At 34.6% G+C, this 20,202-nt stretch overlaps 1 pseudogene; it reads right to left on the bottom strand.

The window, feature by feature from the left end:
- Positions 1 to 89: 89 nt before the first annotated feature.
- LOC107138387 overlaps positions 90 to 20,202 on the bottom strand; it is a 49,291-nt pseudogene continuing 29,178 nt past the window's right edge.

Genomic DNA, 20,202 nt, shown 5'->3' with positions numbered 1-20,202 from the left:
ATATGCAATCCATATCATGAAAAGTTCATGAAGAACTGTGAATAGGATCAGTCCAGAGGAGTAAAAGTTTTATTTTCACTGTCCAAACATCAGTCAATATACTGGGAGAGGTAGCGGAAACCCTTGCCTGAGCCTTGCCTCTTGAGCACACTGCACATGAACACTTCCATGAGGCAGGGATTCAGTTCCTTGAGAGATGTTATTTCCCTTTCCTGTGGTTTGTCCACAAAACTCAAATATCTTATGAAGTTTTTCTTCGCTGATTGCATCTGTTCTGCCAATTTTGTTTCCCAAGATAGGATTGGCACATTGGCTATTATTTCATCAGTCATTAAAGTATTAAGCTCAACTTTGGATTCCATGAGGCAAGAATGATTTTCACAGTCCACCAGAAAGACAATCCCTTTAATTGCTGGAAAATATTTTTTTTTCCAAACTTGCTCATGCCCACCAAGATCAAAAGTTGTAAAAGTCATTCTAGCAATTGTCAACTCTTCTGATGTTGGATGTAGTGTTGGAACACGTTAGTCCAATCTGTCATTTTTGAGCATATGAAAAAGAGTGGTTTTGCCTGCATGGTCCAAACCCAAGAATTCAAGTTTTCCAGATGTCTTATAGAGTCCTAGGAACTGGACTCTACTGCTGAAGCTATTATAGCTCCACTCAAAGATGAAATATATTAATGCTTAGTGTGGCCTGAGGGGCTCCTCCGAAGGTGGCAGGCAGCTGGGACCCACCCCTCAGAACACACAGACCAGCAGATATACATGCTTTTTAGAATTTCATTTCTTCATTGCATTTCTAATATTTTCTTGGATATATTATGGACAAAATATTTGTATCTCTTTCAAATTCATATGTTGAAATTTAAACCCCAATATTATAATAGGAAAAGGGTACATGGGAATTAAGTCATAAGAGTAAAGTCCTAATAAATAAAATTAGTGTCCTTTTAAAAGGAGATAGGAAAGCTTTCTCTCAAAGTAAAAGACTGCTGACTACAAACCAGAAAGTCCTTGCCTAACACTGGATCTGCCAGCACCTTAATCTTAGACTTCCCAGCCTCCAAGACTTTGAAAAATAAATTTCTGTTGTTTAAGTAACAGAAGTCTATGGTAACTTGTTGTAGTAGCACAAACTAAGATATGAACACACCTGACCACTCTTAGTACCTTGTTAAAACACCCAAATGATTTTTAAAAAATTGTACCTTATCTGAATGCAATCTTTTATAATATTTCTATTAATATTTATAATTCCTAAGGGAGAAAAAAAGAAATGAGAGCTTTAAGTTTAGCATTTTTGGTACTTGAAATATGGATTGAATATGTTTTCATGTAAGTCCAAATACCTACAGTGACCAGGCAGCAAAGTGGGAAAGAAACAGAAAGTAAAGATGTTAAATTAAATATCATGGCCAGCGCTAAGGGAGTTAGGATCTCCATATTCTAAGTGAAATCTGCTATGTGGAAACTTGGGCCCAATAATTGCCAGATACTTTGAATTATCAAGAGAAGCCAGAAATCCAAATACCATGTTATTTTTAAATGTCAATTATAAACTTTTAAAATTTTAAAGTATTATTGGTGTGGCAGGATGGGTGGGTAATAGGGAATCTGATAAGCATTCCTTTAGACCTACAGCTCCCAGTTAGCAATTCATGGATCAAATGATAGCTAAAAATAATTTATTATCGTATAGACTTCCTTCATGAGTAGGAACAGTTCAGATGTTCAAATACAAATCTGAGCTATGGTTTAACTTATGAAAAGTGATATAGAAAATAAACCCGATTCTTGGTTTAAAATTAGAAACTAATTTTACCTTCCACGTGCAACAGGATTGGGGTGGACTTATTTTAATTAGGCAAACAGTTCTCTGACAGGCAGAACATATTCTAAGAAGAAAACCATCAAGGAAAAAAAAAACCACATAAGCAATTTTGTCATGATCACAAACTATTTCAAATCAACATCAATCTGTTTTAAATAAGCAATAAACAACTATATAATACAGAATCATAAAAGATTCAACAGTTCAAATTCTTGCTGCCAAACCAGCTAGTTTTTATCTATAGGTAAATCTTGGTTTGACATACCCATAGGTTATAGCTTCTAGGCTTTTATATTTTTATTTTATGAAATAATTAAATGATATTTTTATGCTATAAGTGCAAAAGTCATACAGTGTAATCCAGTCAAAAATCTTGTTGGCTTCCCATGTTGGAAACACTGAGAACTCTGGCTAATAAAGTCAATTTTATTGTCCATTCACATACCCTGCCTATAGCTGTCCCTGATATTGTTCTACTCTGAAAATAAAAAGTCTACTCTCATGGGGAAACTGATTGGTTTTAAATATAGTTAACAGTCCTATCTTCAATATGCAAAGAAATTAATGTCCCCAACTAAAACATTTGCTAAGGCTTTTGAGAATGCCTTCCAGCTTCTAAAACTCTTGGTTTACATAGTTCTTTGCCTATATATTTTTGTCCATGCTTCAAATATAGCATTACTATAGCACTTATAAGTTTTGTCTTGTTTTTAAATAACTTGTATATGTGTTTATCTCCAATGACTGGTACTAGGTCCCTGAAAGGTAATGATTTGGTCTTATCTTATTGCTCATTGATAGAAGACCAGCAGATCATATGACCCTATTGAGAGTAGATATTCAATGATGTTCGCAAATGAGTTAAAAAATAAAAACAAGGATTAAGAGATATGAAAGCAGACCATCCTTTCTCGTTTTTCTTAGCTAATTTCTTCCTGTTGCAGCTGCCACCTAATATTTTACAAAATAGAGTATCTTACTGATAAATTATTTGTAACAAGTTTTGAGTTCCTCATTTGCCAACAGAATATATATTTCTTAAGAACAGAAGATGAGCTGGGCAAGCCTGCAATCTAGCGACTCAGAAGGCTGAGGCAGTAGGATCATAAGTTTGAGGCTAGCCTTGGCAACTTAGAGAGACCCTGACTCAAAATAAAAAATAAAAAATGTCTGGAGATGTAGCTCAGTGATAAAGTACCCTGGATTAAACTCAAAATAAGAAAAGAGACACAAATTGACCTTCTAAATAATGTGATAAGTGATGAGAGCAATTATCGCATTCTATTATATTTATTTCTTCCTTAGAATACAATTCCCTGAGAATACTGATCATACCTCAATACCTCAGCCTCTTTGCATTTGCAAAATTAAGAACACAGAGCTAAATATAAAATAAATACCAATTCATAAAGTATTAAATAAACAAGAAGTCAGTTTGAATATAAGTGAAACTAATAACACTCTTATAATCAAACAAAATATAAATTAAAGAACTTTCTGAGATAGTGATATAGCTCAGAGTACTTGCCTGGTATGCATAAGGCCCTGAGTTCAATTCTCAGCACTGAAGAAAACAAAATGTCTAAGTCCAAATCTTTCCATGCACACTTCAAAAATGATACAGATTAGCAAAAAGGACAACAACATTCCATATTTCCAGCAAAACTAAAAGAAAATATAATAAACTTCTAACTACCTGGACATAGAAAAAGGAATACTAACTTCTATCAAAACTCTTGAGTTCCTGCCATAACCTTTTGCAAATACTCTTGTATTTGAGAAAACTGTGCGAGAGAGAAGAAGGAATTGAAATAAAATTTAATCCTACAGACAGAAAGCCCCACATTAAGAAAAAACAAATATCAAAAATAAATGAAAAAGGGAAATAATCCTGGTTCATCAGAGTATTGACCGTAGAGCTATAATAAAAAATCATACAGAATGACATCAACTAGCTAGTTTCCATGGTCCATCCTTCCTTGAAATTATTGAAAAATCAAGCATAATCATAAGAATCAACTTTATAATAATTCTGGGGAAATTTGAAAGACTCCAGGAATCAAGCAAACTTTGAATCAAAAAATGTACAGGTGCTACCTGAGGAACACATAGAGTATTTGTTTTTATTTTACCTAACTTGAGGTGCTCAGAAGGGAAGAGCACTTATTCAGCAGGCATTCCTAGAACACATTGTGAGGCATGTGAACAACTGAGACAAAAAAAAAAAAAAATAGATATGTGGAAAGCCTGGGAAGAAAAGCTGCACAGGCTGGTTAAGGCAATAAGGGCTTTCAAATGCCTCCTTCCAAAGTGGTTGAGAAAGCCTCACGTATGCTCAGGGCAGGACCAGTGCTCAGAAAGGGCTTGAGGAGTCCTTAGTTTTCATTCTGGATATCTTCTAGGCTCGGGCTGAGCAATAAGCCCAAAGAAGAACCCAAATGGCCTGGCCACTTGTCTGAAGATCAATCTTTAAACTAGGAGTGTTTTCTTTTTCTTTTTCTTATTGAAAGTGTTTGAGAAGGATCAGTGTTTGTTGTTGTTGGTGGTGGTTTTTAACCAAAAATATTGAAAAAGAACAGATTTGGAATCCTCACATTTATCTATTTCAAAACTTAGTACCAATCTATGGTAATCAAAATCACAAAAATGGCATGTAGAGGGCTGAAGATGTAAATCAGAGGTAGAGCATTTATCCAGCACATGCAAAGTCCTGAAGTCAATTCCCAGTAACCCCCCCACACACACCAGAGAGAGAGAGAGAGAGAGAGAGAGAGAGAGAAGAATGTACACCAATGAAGAAGAACAAGAATACAAAAATAAACATGTATATCTACAGAAAATTGATGCAAAAAAAAGGAGCTGGATATCTATCTCACAGCATATTCAAAAATTAACTCAAAATGGGTGATTGACTTAAATATGGAAACTAAAACTATAGATTAGAATAAAATATTCTTGACCTCAGATTTGGCAGTGAATTTTGAAATACAAAACCAAAAGCATGAGCAAAACAAAACAAAACAAAAAAAATAAGAATGAAAGGAAGGAAGGAAGAAGAAAAACAGGTTTCCTTAAAATTAAAAATTTTGTACGTTCAAAGAACCTTACCAAGAAAGTGAAAAGACCACCTACAGAAAGGAAGAAAATGTTTGCAAATAACAACTCTGAAAAGGATCTACTATGTAGAACACATTAAAAAAAAAAAAAAAACTTTCATAAAACTCACCATTTTCAAGAAAGAATTGTGTGACAAGAAAAAACAATCCAAATAAATAGTAAAAATTTTAAAGTAGAAAATGAACAAAAAACAAGAAATAAAGTGAGAGCTTAATGAATTCAGAAAAGTTATAAATTTAATAATTAACATTGAAGAAACACAACCAAGAAACTAAAAACAAGATGAAGGAGTACAAAAAGACAGGAAAATGTTTGTAAAGGGAATTGGTCAATGAAGTTTCAATATTCATATATCTGATTTCCTGAATTAGAACAAAAAAAAAAAAAAAAAAAAGAAAACTGCAAGAAAATATTCTGGAAATAAAAGATCTGAAGCTACCAGTTAAAAGGGTCTAGTTAGCATTTTAGTTAGGCAAATTAGCCCATATTTATTAGTGGCAGGACATATGATATTAAAACTATTAGTATTTTATAAAGAAAAAATTATCTTGGCAATAGCATAGAGATCAAATAATATACAAGAGAAGCAGACAATTAGATACATCAAAAGCAACCCACAAGCTAAGGCAACAGTGGGAAACGTTTTTAAAACTCAAGGAAGTAGTTATGAACAAGACTTTTGTTAACCCAGACAAGAAATCCAATCCATCAAGTGTCAGGATTTGAAATTAAGTAAATTTAAATAAGAATTCATGCAATCATATACCTATGAACTTTTTGAGTAATCTACCAGAGAATGAGGCTCATCCAAATAATATTCAGGAAACTTTAATAAAATGACTGATGGAATTTGATATGCTTGATTGCAGATTTAAGGGAAAAAAATACAGACCACACATTAAAGTAAAACTTTATTAATTCCCTCTAATCTTACAGAAGATAGAAGCCAATATTTCTTAACTCACCCTTTGAGATAAGAGTTACTCTCATAGTAAACCCAGACAAAGACATTACAAGAAAAGAAAATTAATGCTGGACATAAAAAAAAAAAAAAAAAAAACAGTGTGCATGCCTGTAACCCCAGTGATTCAGGAGGCTGAGGCAGAAGGATCTCAAGTTCAAAGACAGCCTCAGCAATTTATCAAGACCCTCACTAAATTTAGTGAGACCTTGTCTCAAAATAAACTAAGAAGGGCTGGAGATGTGGCTAAGTGGTTAAGCCCCACTAGGTTCAATCCTGGTTTAAAAAAATAAATAAATAAAAAGAAAATTATATACAATCTCTCTCGTGAACATAAAAAAAAAAAAAATCCTTAGCAAAAACATTAGCAAATTGTTTTTGACAATATATAAAAAGAATTATACACCATGACCAAGTAAGATTTTCCCCAGATATGCAAGGCCGGCTCAACATTCTAAAATGAATTAATGTAATCCATCATATAACCAGCTAAAGAAAAATTACATGATTAGATCAATAGATGAAGAAAATATATTTGACTAAATCCAATGCCATTCACAATAATAACTTTTAGCTAATTAAGAATAGGCAGGATCTTCCTCAACTGGAATCAAGAACATCTACAAAAATAAAAAATAAAAAAAAAACTACAGCTAAAAAATCACATTTAACAATAAGAATTCTAGCCCCACTAAGCTCAAACTATAGTTGATCCCAAAGTCATAGCAGGAGAAGTCACTGCCAGGGACAACCTCAAACACTGACGATGGGCTGGTTGGAGTCTCAAAGAAACTCTTAAGGCCTGGGTGACCAATCCAAAGTGTTTTTTAGGGGAACTTACAAACAGAAGGGACTTCTAACTTCCTCATGATAGACAGCAAGACAAGAGATGTTCTACCTTCATCTGTTGACATCAAGGGGTCAGGTTACAGAATTTATAGAGAGGCTAAAAGAATTAGAGCTCAGGGCCTGACTCATTCCAAATAAGAATTATCAACGTGCTTGATGTATCAGTGTCCCAGGCAATCACTTAAACCAGTGTTTCAGTGCCTATGAATGTTCGAGGTCCTAGCTTGAGTTCAACACTGCAGAGGAAAACATGGATCTGGGTAAATCAAAGTACTCTGTTTCTTGATCAGGACATGGAAAGAAAGCAGAAGGAACTAAAGAGCTTTCCAATGAAAAACTAGCACTTTCCTGCTATGATTAGGAACAAACAAGGCAAGAAGTTCCCTTCTTAGCAATTATTTTCAGTAATGAAAATTCTTAGCTATTGCAAGAAGACAAGAAAAAGAAACAACATGTATACAGTTTGGGAAGGAAAAAAAACTGTTAATAATTGACACGAACATCTGTGTAGAAAATTCAAAAAATTAACACAAAAACTCCTAGAGCTATAAATGATTATAGCAAGCTTGCAGGACACAAGGTTCAGGTACAAAAGTCAATCACTTATGTGAACACTAGAATTAAATAACTACATTTTGAAATAAAAAACACCATGCTATTTGACTTAATAATGGCTGCCATTCTTACTGGAGTGAGATGGTATCTTAGAGTGGTTTTAATTTGCATTTCTCTGATTGCTAGAGATGGTGAGCATTTTTTCGTGTATTTGTTGATTAATTATATATCCGTCTCTGAGAAGTGTCTGTTCAGGTCCTTGGCCCATTTATTGATTGGGTTATTTGTTATCTTATTGTTTAATTTTTTGAGTTCTTTGTATACTCTGGATATTAGGGCTCTATCTGAAGTTTGAGGAGTAAAAATTTGTTCCCAGGATGTAGGCTCCCTATTTACCTCTTATTGTTTCTCTTGCTGAGAAAAACTTTTTAGTATGAGTATGTCCCATTTGTTGATTCTTGATTTTAACTCTTGTGCTATGGGTGTCCTATTAAGGAATTTGGTGCCCGACCCCACGAGATGGAGATTAGAGCAAACTTTTTCTTCTATCAGACGCAGAGTTTCTGGTTTGATCCCTAGCTCCTTGATCCATTTTGAGTTAACTTTTGTGCATGGCAAGAGAAAGGGATTCAGTATCATTTTGTTGCATATAAATTTCCAGTTTTCCCAGCACCATTTGTTGAAGATGCTATCCTTTCTCCATTGCATGCTTTTAGCCTCTTTGTCTAACATAAGGTAATTGTAATTTTGTGGATTGGTCTCTGTGTCCTCTATTCTGTACCATTGGTCCACCTGTCTGTTTTGGTACCAGTACCATGCTGTTTTTGTTACTATAGCTCTGTAGTACAGTTTAAAGTCTGGTATCGCTATACCTCCTGTTTCACTCTTCCTGCTTAGAATTGCTTTTGTTATTCTGGGTCTTTTATTTTTACAGATGAATTGCATGATTGCTTTATCTATTTCTACGAGAAATGCCGTTGGGATTTTGATTGGCATTGCATTAAACTGATAGAGTACTTTTGGTAATATCGCCATTTTAATGATGTTAGTTCTGCCTATCTATGAACAGGGCATATCTTTCCATCTTCTAAGGTATTCTTCTATTTCTCTCTTTAGATTTCTGGAGTTTTCATTGTATAGGTCTTTCACCTCTTTTGTTAGGTTATTCCCAAGTATTTTATTATTTTTTTTGATATTGTGAATGGGGTGGTTGTCCTCATTTCCATTTCAGAAGATTTGTCGCTGATATACAGGAATGCCTTTGATTTATGCATGTTTTTATATCCTGGTACTTTGCTGAATTCATTTACTAGCTCTAGAAGTTTCTTTGTAGAACCTTTTGGGTCTTCTAGGTATAAAATCATGTCATCCGCAAATAGTGCCATTTTTTTTTAGAGAGAGAATTTTAATATTTATTTTTTTCATTTTTGGCAGACACAACATCTTTTTATGTGGTGCTGAGGATCGAACCCGGGCCGCATGCATGCCAGGCGAGTGCGCTACAGCTTGAGCCACATCCTCAGCCCAAATGGTGCCAATTTAAGTTCTTCTTTTCCTATCTTTATGCCTTTAATTTCTTTCGTCTAATTGCTCTGGCCAGTGTTTCAAGAACTATGTTGAATAGAAGTGGTGAGAGAGGGCATCCCTGTCTTGTTCCAGATTTTAGAGGGAATGCCTTCAATTTTTCTCCATTTAGAATGATGCTATCCTGAGGCTTAGGATAGATAGCTTTTACAATGTTAAGGCAAGTTCCCGTTATCCCTAGTTTTCCTAGTGTTTTGAACATAAAGGGATGCTGTACTTTGTCGAATGCTTTTTCCGCATCTATCGAGATGATCATATGGTTCTTATTTTTAAGTCTATTGATGTGGTGAATAACATTTATTGATTTCCGTATATTGAACCAGCCTTGCATCCCAGGGATGAATCCTACTTGATCATGGTGCACAATTTTTTTGATGTGTTTTTGTATCCAATTCGCCAGAATTTTATTGAGGATTTTTGCATCTAGGTTCATTAGAGATACTGGTCTGTAGTTTTGAAGTGTCTTTGTCTGGTTTCAGAATCAGGGTGATGTTGGCCTTGTAGAATGAATTTGGAAGAGCTCCCTCTTTTTCTATTTCCTGAAATAACTTGAAAAAGTGCTGGTGAGAATGTGGGGAAAAGGGTACACTTATACATTGCTGGTGGGACTGCAAATTAGTGCAGCCAATCTGGAAAGCAGTATGGAGATTCCTTGGAAAGCTGGGAATGGAACCACCATTCGACCCAGCTATTCCCCTTCTCAGACTATTCCCCAAAGACCTAAAAAGAGGGATACAGCTACATCGATGTTTGTAGCAGCACAATTCACAATAGCTAGACTGTGGAACCAACCTAGATGCCCTTCAATAGATGAATGAATAAAAAAAATGTGGCATTTATACACAATGGAATATTACTCGGCACTAAAAAATAACAAAATCATGGCATTAGCAGGGAAATGGATGGTATTAGAGCAGATTATGCCAAGTGAAGCTAGCCAATTCCTAAGAAACAAATGCCAAATGTCTTCTTTGATATAAGAAGGGCAACTCAAAACAGAGCAGGAAGGAAGAGCATAAGAAGATCACCATTAAACAGGGACAAGAGATGGGAGGGAATGGGAGAGAGAAGGGGAATTGCATGGAAATGGAAGGAGACCCTCATTGCTATACAAAATTACATATAAGAGGAGGTGAGGGGAAAGGGGAAGAAACAAGAGAGAAATGAATTACAGTAGATGGGGTAGAGAGAGAAGATGGGAGGGGAGGGGAGGGTGGATAAGAAGAGGATAGGAAAGGCAGCAAAATACAACAGACACTAGTATGGCAGTATGTATAAACGTGGATGTGTAACCATGTGATTCTGCAATCTGTACACGTGGTAAAAATGGGAGTTCATAACCCACTTGAATCAAATGTATGAAATATGATATGTCAAGAGCTTTGTAATGTTTTGAACAACTAATAAAAAAACACCATGCTATTTATACTAGTATTCCCCAATATGAACTACATAGGTACAAATCTAAGAGAATATGTAAAAACTCTGAGGAAAACTACAAAGCCCTGATGAAAGAAATCTAAGAATATGTGAGAAAATATTCTATGTTCACAGAGAGGAAGATATATTGTGAGGGTGCCATATTCTTACCAACTTGACCTGTGTATTGAACATAATCCTAATCAAAATCCCCCAAAGTTATTTTTGTGGATACAAATTCTAAAGTTTATAATAAGGATAAAAGACACAGAATAATCAACACAATATTCAATAACAACTTGTGAAGATTTACAATATTCAACTTCAAGGCTTATTCCAAAGTATAATAATCAAGAAAGTATGGCATCGGCAAAATAGACAGATATGCAAGTCCAACAGAATAGAAAGCCTGGAAGTAGACCTACATGAACATATAATCAACTGATTATGCAAAGGCAAGGCAAGGGGAAAAGAGTCTTTACCAGAAGTTGCTGGAACAACATTAACATGAAAAACAAAAACACGAGTCTAGACATAGAACTCCCACATTTCACACACAAAAAAATTAACTCAAAATGAAATGCAGACCTCAATGTAAGATTCAAAACTATACAATTCCTAGAAAATAACATAGGAGAAAACCTAAATGACCTTGGATAACAGCAAAGTCATGATTCTTCTGATTCATGAAAAAAAATTAATTTAGGCTTCATTAAAAATTAATACCTTTTATTTCCTTGATATTTTTTTTCCTCAGAGCAAGACAAAGCCAGACTTGAAAAACAAATTTGCAAAAGGCATATCTATTAAAGGGTTGTTATTTGCAACATAACAAGAACTCTTAAAATTCAACTTTTAATCAACAACCATATTAAAAAAATCAGGAAAAGAGATAAATAGACACCTTATGAAAAAATGTTATTCAGATGACAAGCTTATTGAAAAGATGCTTATATCATGTTATAAAATTTCAAACTGTAACAATGAAATATTACTATACACCTATTAATGTGTTCAAAATCCAAAATACTGACAATAGCAAATATTGTCAAGCACATGAAACAATAGGAACTTTCACCCAATGCTAGTAGAAACACAAAATAGTGCAACCAGTTTGGAAGACAGTTATGACATTTTCTCATAAAACTAAACATTTTACCATATTATCCAACAGTTTATCTACTATTTAGCCAAAACTTTAATTTATATGGTTATTTCAGTAATATGTTAATTTCCTAACATTTAAATCATAAAAATATTAAGCATTGAAAAGTACTATATAACCATAATTTAGCACTTTAATAAAGATAAAATTATCCGTCTCAAAAAATGTTGCCATTTTGATGTTAAAGCTCGACTCTAAAATTATTTGAGTGATAAATTCTGGGAGATGGAAAATTCCAGAAAAATTTCAGCTCTTTCCTCTTATTTGTTCTACACCTTATGAACATTAAATACAGGAAATATCAGCACCTTCTTTGATGATTTCAGCTAACTGTTCTGAAATTTTTTATTGCTTCAGTATAACCATTTGTCACTTGCCTCTAGACTTTGTTGCTTTCAACCAGAATTTTTAAAGTTGCCAAAATCCATTCTCTGAAAAACTAATATCTGAACAAAGCAAAAAGCATTGCTTTATCCAAACATAGGGATTCAATGAGTCTGACCATCATTGTTCTTCACATGATGACTTGGCTCATCTTGCTTTCTCATCATCCTTAATTAATCAGTCAGCTTCAATGGAAATTTAGTGCCTACATTAGTCATTTTCATTGGCACTGGTAAATATAAGGTTTTGAATATCCCTGTAAAGGGTTCAAGACCAGCAGTAGAGTTCAGTCACCTGCTGGCAATTGGCAAAAGTAAGAAAGTGAACTTTGAAGTAATCATGCATGCAGAAAACTTACATTGTAGTAGGTAGCTAGTCTACCAGTGTGGGGAAAAACTGGCCATTGTTCAAGTTAAAGATGGATGATTTCATGGGAGTTCTTTATAGTATCTTTTTCATTTTATCTACTTTTTGTATGTCTGAATTTATCCATTATATTTTAGATGATACAACCTTTCATTATACTGATATGACATGATATACAAAATATATCAAGGTTGAAACAAACAATGATACAGAAGATAGGAATAGTGGACTAACCTTTAGCTTAAAACAGATGTATATGGGGCACACAAAATTTTATATGTGTAAAAAATGATTTGGAATAAAACTTGAGTCTTTATGAAGTACAGTTCAGTAAAAACTAGTTTTAAATTTTTTTTAAAATGTTTACCTTGTTTTTAACACACTGACATAGATTTGTGATCATACACAGACTTCTCATAATCCACTAGGGCTTGACTCACATTTTTACTGTCAGGAGTCATGTATATAGACAACAGAGCAATGATTTTCTGGTACTAAGGCCAAGGTAAAGCTATGGATTTAACTTACAGTAGAAACTGATTTTTTAAAAAAATAGACTATGACCATAAAATTGAGCATTTCGCAGGTCGAGACAGAAGCAATTCTGAGGGGTTTACATTTCAGTCACTGGTTAAGAGCATGAAATCAGATTGTCTGGTTTCAAAACCTGCATCAGTCACTAATTGTGTAGTCCTTGGTCTAATTCCATGATCTAACTGAGGCTCAGTTTTATCATCTGCATAATGGGAATATGCAGAGGGTTATTGTATATTATGTGAATTAAGCCCCATATAACTGGAGAATTTTAGATTCTTTTAATTATTTTAATCACAAAACAATAACAGAACAAAAGTGGAGCAGAAAATTATACAGAATTGATATATTGCTTGAAAGCCCAAGACTCTGGAGTTAGCTAGCTCTAAATTTCTGGCTCTGATATTACTATATGTGATCTTGGACACATTACTGAATCTCAGTCTTCAAATCTGTAAAATATATAGATATAAAAAGCACTGAGTCTTACACAGAGTAAATACTCAATATAAAGGTATTTCAACAAAGTATATTTTAAATAATTACATATAGTTGATAATGAGATTAATATGCGGCAAAAAAATAAGAACTGAAGAACTGATTACAAAACCTGTTGCCAAACTATTTACAATGTGTAAATATGTGTGATGATAGCACAGGCCTGTGGTCCCTTAACTAAAATTCTTGGGCAACATGTATTTCAGAATTTAGTATTATTCTGACTTCAGAAAGATAATACACAGCAAACACCACATATTTTGAATCTCCTGTGATGCCAGAAGCAGCACTCGATAATCAAGCACATTAATATTCTATACTGAAAAGCATGAATATTCAAATTGAATTTAGCTTTCGAAAGATAAGTCAGCTGTGGTGAGGTCAGATTTTGCAGACAAATGACTTAAAAGAAAGCTGTTAGTTTTTCTAAAATTTGAGATTTCAGAATCATAGATAAGGAATCACGGATCTGTATTTACATACTTACTAACAAAGTTGGGCTCACAGAAAATTCTTTATGTACCTGTTAACTGGGAAATCACCTGATAAACAAAATTTTCATCAAACATACTTGTCTTTCAAGGAAGCAAATGTGTACACCATTTACATTAGGTTCAGGGTCAGCTGTGAAATCATACATTTTTCTAGACAAAAATAACCAGGCAGGCCCACAAAATGGGGAGACATACCCAGCAGTTTGCCTCATTATAAGGTATGTAATAGTTCCTATGTCTGGATTGGATTCTCTTTAATATATTCAGTAGTTTTGCTTCAGTTCTTTCCACCCTCTCAAAATACAAAGGAACATAGAACTAAAAAGGATTTTATGTAAAGAAGATGATGAAGATGGAGGGGTAGGAGGAAGAAAGAAAAATCCATTCTGATTAATTAGGTCTTTCTGCAGGTCAGAGCTCATTCCTGTGATAATGAGCATTTTCTAAAAGTTTTGTCTTAACTGTTGTCTGTACTTCTGTTTAATGCCACTAATACAATCTAAAGACTATAAATTTTATTTATTTTCTAAGAGACATTCAAATTATTTTCTAGATATGATTGGTATGAAGAGGCTTCAGAAAATGAATTTTATTTTTACAAAGGTCAAATAACCACACTTTCAGTGTTGCTCCATTTCTCTGGATTTATACTACTTAACTGTCCATATATTTAATAGGAGAAATCAGTAAAACACTTCAATTGTCAAGGCAATAGTTTTTTATAATTGTGCTGACAATTATTGATAATTATAATAGTAATTCAGTATAACTTAATTTCATGTGGACTATAATCAATAAGAAAAACCACATACTGAACCTGCAAAAACATTAGTTATAATCAATTGTAATTTCTTTCTCTGCAAATTTATTTTTTTTATATTTGACATACATCAAAAGCTATGGATGCCTGTTTGATGCCCAGAAGCCTAGAAATAAAATGAAATAATCCAAGAGACATTTTTCAAGTGAGAGGCATTTCTATTCATAAGTGCAAAATCTCATCACTATCTCTCAAATCACATATCTTACTTGACCAAAGTCTCTTTGAAGATAATGAATAAAAAGAGCTAAATGTTGGAAAATTATCATTTTCCAAATATTAAAGAAATTTGCTATTTCAAACATTACATAGTACCCAGGGGATCTGTTTATATGAGATTTTTATTATTACCTTCAAGACTATAGAAATCAGCATTTAACATCGGGGCCAAAGAAGACTAGTAAATTTTAAACTTGACTATTCTCTGTCTAATGATGCCTTAAAGATCCATGAGATGATATATCAAGAACTATGTAATGTTTTGAACAACCAACAATAAAAAAAAAAAAAAAAAAGATCCATGAGACAAATTCAACAACCTATACCCCCTCCCCCCCAAAAAAAAGTAGTTGAAGTAGTTGTTTCCAAAGTCTGTGCTTCGCCTGCTATGTCTGATAAGAATAATTACTGGAGACTCTTTTCCATTTGTTTAAATAAGTCTCTCCAGTATAAAGCTTCGAACTCAATGAGAAAGAACATACCTGCTCCCACCACACTAACTGCCCAGGCTGGGAAGCACTTCTTTATCATGCTCAAAGCTGGGAAACAAAGCTTATCTTTTTCTAAACCAAAATAAATCATTCACTATCCTGTTTGACACAAATGACAAAAGACTTTACAAAAGTCAAGGGCCTCTTTGAATTTGGAAGGAAAGGAGTGACATCTGGTTCTTCTGAGTACCAATTGCAAGTGATTAATGAATGGACACAACAGGAAGAGGAGTAAATCAACTCAGGGTCAAGTGACCTAGATGTCAAAGACCCCAAGGCTGTTTGTTGTGATGCTTATGGAGGATTTTCCCCAGGGAGAGTTAGGAAGTATTATGGCTACAGACACAAGAAGTATGGAAACACTGACTTCCTAAGAAGCTGCCTGCAGTCCTGATGGACACACTGGAGAGCTTCTCACCCTATGTGCTCCCTGAGTTCTTCTCAGAGGAGGAGGTATCTTGAGAATATCTCCCCTCCATTCTAGTTCACTGGAGCAGATGAACAGATTCTAGGTTACACAGATAAATGTTTAGACCAAGATAAGGGAAGGCAGAATTGGGCAATCTTAGAAGATGAAATAGAATAAACAGAATATATAAGCCTCAAAGTCATGCAGAATACATAAGAAACTCTGTATCCCTGTCTAGCAAAGATTCAAAGCTTTGCAGAGATGTTAATAATAAAGTCACAGGATCTTATCCTCTAGTGCACATAAAGAAGGGATTCCTAAATCCTAGCAGACAAGAGTCTCTCTCTCTCATATAAAGATTAAATATTTTTGAGAAGAGAGATTTCATGCAGATCAATTGTTACTATCAATGTTATTGATCCTGGTAACCACAGTGAGCAAAGAAGTTGGCTGTCCTGCTGAGATGCAGCAAAGGGAATGCACATACTTACCCACCACACAATGTGGATTCTTTCATCTCAGGAGAGGGAAACATACCTCCAAAAGGGACTCGGGTTGGCACTTTAATGCAAGGTGCTAATTTTGGGAAGTCTGAAGATTCTGTCCCCATCACACATATAGTATACTAATTAATCTGTGATGTTGTAGCCTCCATCATATTCTCAAATGATTCTTTAAATGTTAGTAACCACCAGTTTAATACCTATAACATCAGTAGGAGGTAGAACAGAATAAAAATAAGCCACTGAAGCCAGAATTAAAGACAGGCAGTCAGTATAGACAGGTAAATCAGGTGAGACAGAGAATAGAGGCCAGTTTTGAGTGAAGTTGGAGATTGCCCCTGAGGAATTGAAATACTAATGCCTTCAGAGCCCTTCCTCCACACTTGTCAAGATAATCTGCCCCTGCTCCAACCTGTTTCTAAGGTAACCTGTACAGGGAGTTTTAAAAGTTGTTAATTAATGTGTCCTGGACTCCCTTCCTGCCCAGATCACGCTGGCCCTCGGGCGCATCTGCTTCTTACCTCTTGGCCATCCCACCTGAGCATCTTCTGGGTCTAGTCACCTATAAAGGAGAGAGATAAGGGGTAGGAGAGCAGGAGAACAAAGAAAATTTAGGATATATAAAAGAGGCAGAATGCTCTCACTTAAGAGGATACCAAGATAACAGCTATAGCCCCCTTCTCCCTCCCAGGAGACGTCTGTATCATCCCTTTTTAAATAAGCCCCGTTTTATGTGCTTGCCTCAGCATGCTTCTCTAATGTTATACTTCAACATGTGAAGAATAGGACTTATCACCAATAAATTGATGGTGGTGATACCACCAGTTGTCAAAAAAACAAGGACTTATTTGTGCACATGTGTGTTGCAGAAAGAAGTGTGGCAAAAGTCAAACATCTTCATATTATCTTGTTTGCATTAATAAAACTATTTTTAATCAATTTTATAGCATAGTAAAGATTTTAACATGTTACGAAAGAATGTTAAACAGAATGAAGGAAAATACATTAGGGAAGGTATTTGCTGATTAATCAAAACGTCCTGAAGTTTTTCTATAAAGAAATAACAGATTAAATATTTTAGTTACTAAAAACATATTTTGCATATATTGCTCCCTTTTCATTCTTGTGCTTCACCAGAAGGAACAAACTCAAATATTTTTCTCATGAACTGCTCATGGAACATTCTTCTTTATGGTTAGTAGATAATAACGTTTGGATTGAAAAATTTCCAGGGATTTAAGATTGCCTATGAAGAATACAATATTCATTTGAGGAAGAAAAAATATAAACACAGGAACTCAATTTAAAAATAAATTTCAAAAAATGGAAAGAGTAGGCACAAACAATTAGGAGACAACTAAAATTAAGTATAACATGGATAATATTTAACTTCCCCCTAGAAAAAAAATATGGGAGACCAAAAAAATTCACCACATAAAAATGTTTTTAATTCTTGAATCATGGAAACTTTTAAAAGCATTATGATAATGAATACTGTTCAATATCTTGATTTTCAAAAAAGATTATTAAATTCTGTACACATCAACTGTTTAAACTGGCATTATTTCGGGGCCAAAGTTTAGAACAGGACTTTAAACAAATGGATTGTGAGTGCTTAAAAAGGATTGTGGGGTTACTAATGGCCATCATGAGTGCACCAGGGAAAGTGAGACCAATGTGAGCAATCTTCCTTGTGACAGAGTTTCTAGTGCCAACTTGGAGGCTAATACTGTAACTTTAATAAAGCCCATAAGAAACACGGGTCAACCAGGTACCAAAGAGTTTAAAGACCCAGAACTTAATGAAGAAAAGTGTCTGACTGCATTTGATGAATAAAAGCAGGATTGTTGAAAGATTCAAAAGAATTGAAACTAAACTGGGAGGATTAGGAACCAACATAAACAGGGTGGACCTCTTTGTAAGTTCAATGTAATCCATGTAGCATATGTGGTCGTCAAAGCAAGTGCGTTGGCCAGCTTTTCTGTCACTGTAACCAAAATACCTGACAAGAACAACTTATAGAAAGGTTTATTTTGGCTCTCCATTTTATAGGATCCGTCGATGGCCAGCAAGCTCCATTGCTCTGGACCTGAGGTTAGGCAGATCATCATAGGGGAAGGGCATGGTAGAAGAAAGCTGCTCAGCTCATGATAGTTGAAAAGCACAGAGAGAAGAAGGGATGGGAGGAAGTTAAAATCCTTCCAGAGCACACCCTCAGTGAACTACTTTCTCCAACTAGGGCCCAACTCTCAATAGTTCATTAAGCTATCAATGGAGTAATTCATCAAATGGATTCATATCCTGATGAGGTCAAAGCCCCATGATTCAATCAGTGCCTAAAAGTCCCACCTCTGAACTTTGCCACACAAGGACCGTTCTTTCAACATGATTTTGGGAGACATTCCAAATTCAAACAAACAAACAAAAATAAGTAAGCAAGTGTGTATTTTACCAATGGAAGTATGCAAGCAAGAGTAAAGTAGGTCTTCAAAGAAAGAATTCATGATAAGTAGAGCACATGATTATGAAAATGCAATACTCAGAACCATATGGTATTTAGAGACACCAATTCACCCTTTTCCAAACTTCCTTACATTCTAACTTCAAATGTGAGGCTAGGGGTCAGGTGTAATATACTGGATTTCTCAGTTTTGTGACACTTAAATTTTTATGCTTGCTACTACACACCCATATTCAGACTCTGAAGGAGAGTTTGCAAACTCAGAAACTGAGTGATAAAATACATGAATGATTGGAAAGCAGAGGTTGTATGTCCCTCTACATAGATGATTCTACTCCAGCCCACTTATGGGGAATTTTAAGGGCTGCACACAAAGCTCCCTTTAAACATTTTCATTAGTGCTATTTTGAACTTATTCTCATGTTTGATCCTATTCTCTTTGTCCTCTTATCCAAGTTAATAACTACATGGTCTAGATCCTGTGGAGCTGGAATGATTTTTACTCCTCACTCTGCCTAGAGTCCTTCAGTAATGGTGGAACATATCTGATCCTCCACCCTGGAGCTGTTCTTGGTCATGGTGTCTCCACTGTTGCCCATAGATGTGCATTCCTTTCACACCTAGACTGTCGCTGATGCCTATTGCTACTGAAAATTGTCCACTTACTCATCCTAATGTCTGCTGAATTAAAAAGGATCACTCTAGGCAAATTGTACAAGCCTACCATCAATATCATGGTCTTCTTTCATATGCAAATTATTATGTCAGTTTTCTGAAAGAAAGGAATAAACTTGGGGGGTGGGATATATGTCTCTTTCTATTTAACACAAAGATAGTGGATGAGGGCCTCCCTACTTTGCAAATCATACCTGCATTGTTTTTATATGAAGTGTTTCAAAGTTGGATTAGCTACAAATAACTAATTTGACTTGACTTTCTCAATATTAAAATATACATAATTAAATGTCAGAGGATCCCATGAGGAATGTAGATTGTGAGCAAAACAATATTTCAAATAAATGAAATAACTTCACTAAAATGTTAAGGGAGAAAGGTGCTGACATAAAGAACTTAGGAAATGAGCAAAGTCTATAAATCTAAAGGCAAAAGAAACTGTACATAAGCATCAGACATTTCTTTATAAAGTCATTTCCCATGGAAATAAATGGGCTAAAAATTCTGATGCTGTTATATACGTATAATGAAACTGATCAATTCAGTAAATGGATAGGAGATCGAAGAGCCAGGTTTGTCACTGCTTGGGTGGGAGGCTACCTGTAAGCAAGAGAAACAGGGTAGAATGATCCATGTGGGAATGCACTGGAGGTGTAGACACTGGCATAAACTTATGTTTTACCAAATATGGATGAAGACTTGGTGTACATATTTATTTGAGGTGTTTCAAATTTGGATTAGCTACAAATAACAAAAACTAACTTGACTTAACTTTCTCAATATTAAAATATATTAATATATATATATTTTTATATATATATTAATATATATATATATTTATATATATATTTATATATATATTAAT

The sequence above is a fragment of the Marmota marmota genome, unplaced genomic scaffold, assembly GCF_001458135.2.
Source record: "Marmota marmota marmota unplaced genomic scaffold, marMar, whole genome shotgun sequence".
In the NCBI taxonomy this organism is placed as follows: domain Eukaryota; kingdom Metazoa; phylum Chordata; class Mammalia; order Rodentia; family Sciuridae; genus Marmota; species Marmota marmota.
Note: the sequence above shows the minus strand (reverse complement) of the source record. Positions and strands in the feature narration are given on the sequence as shown.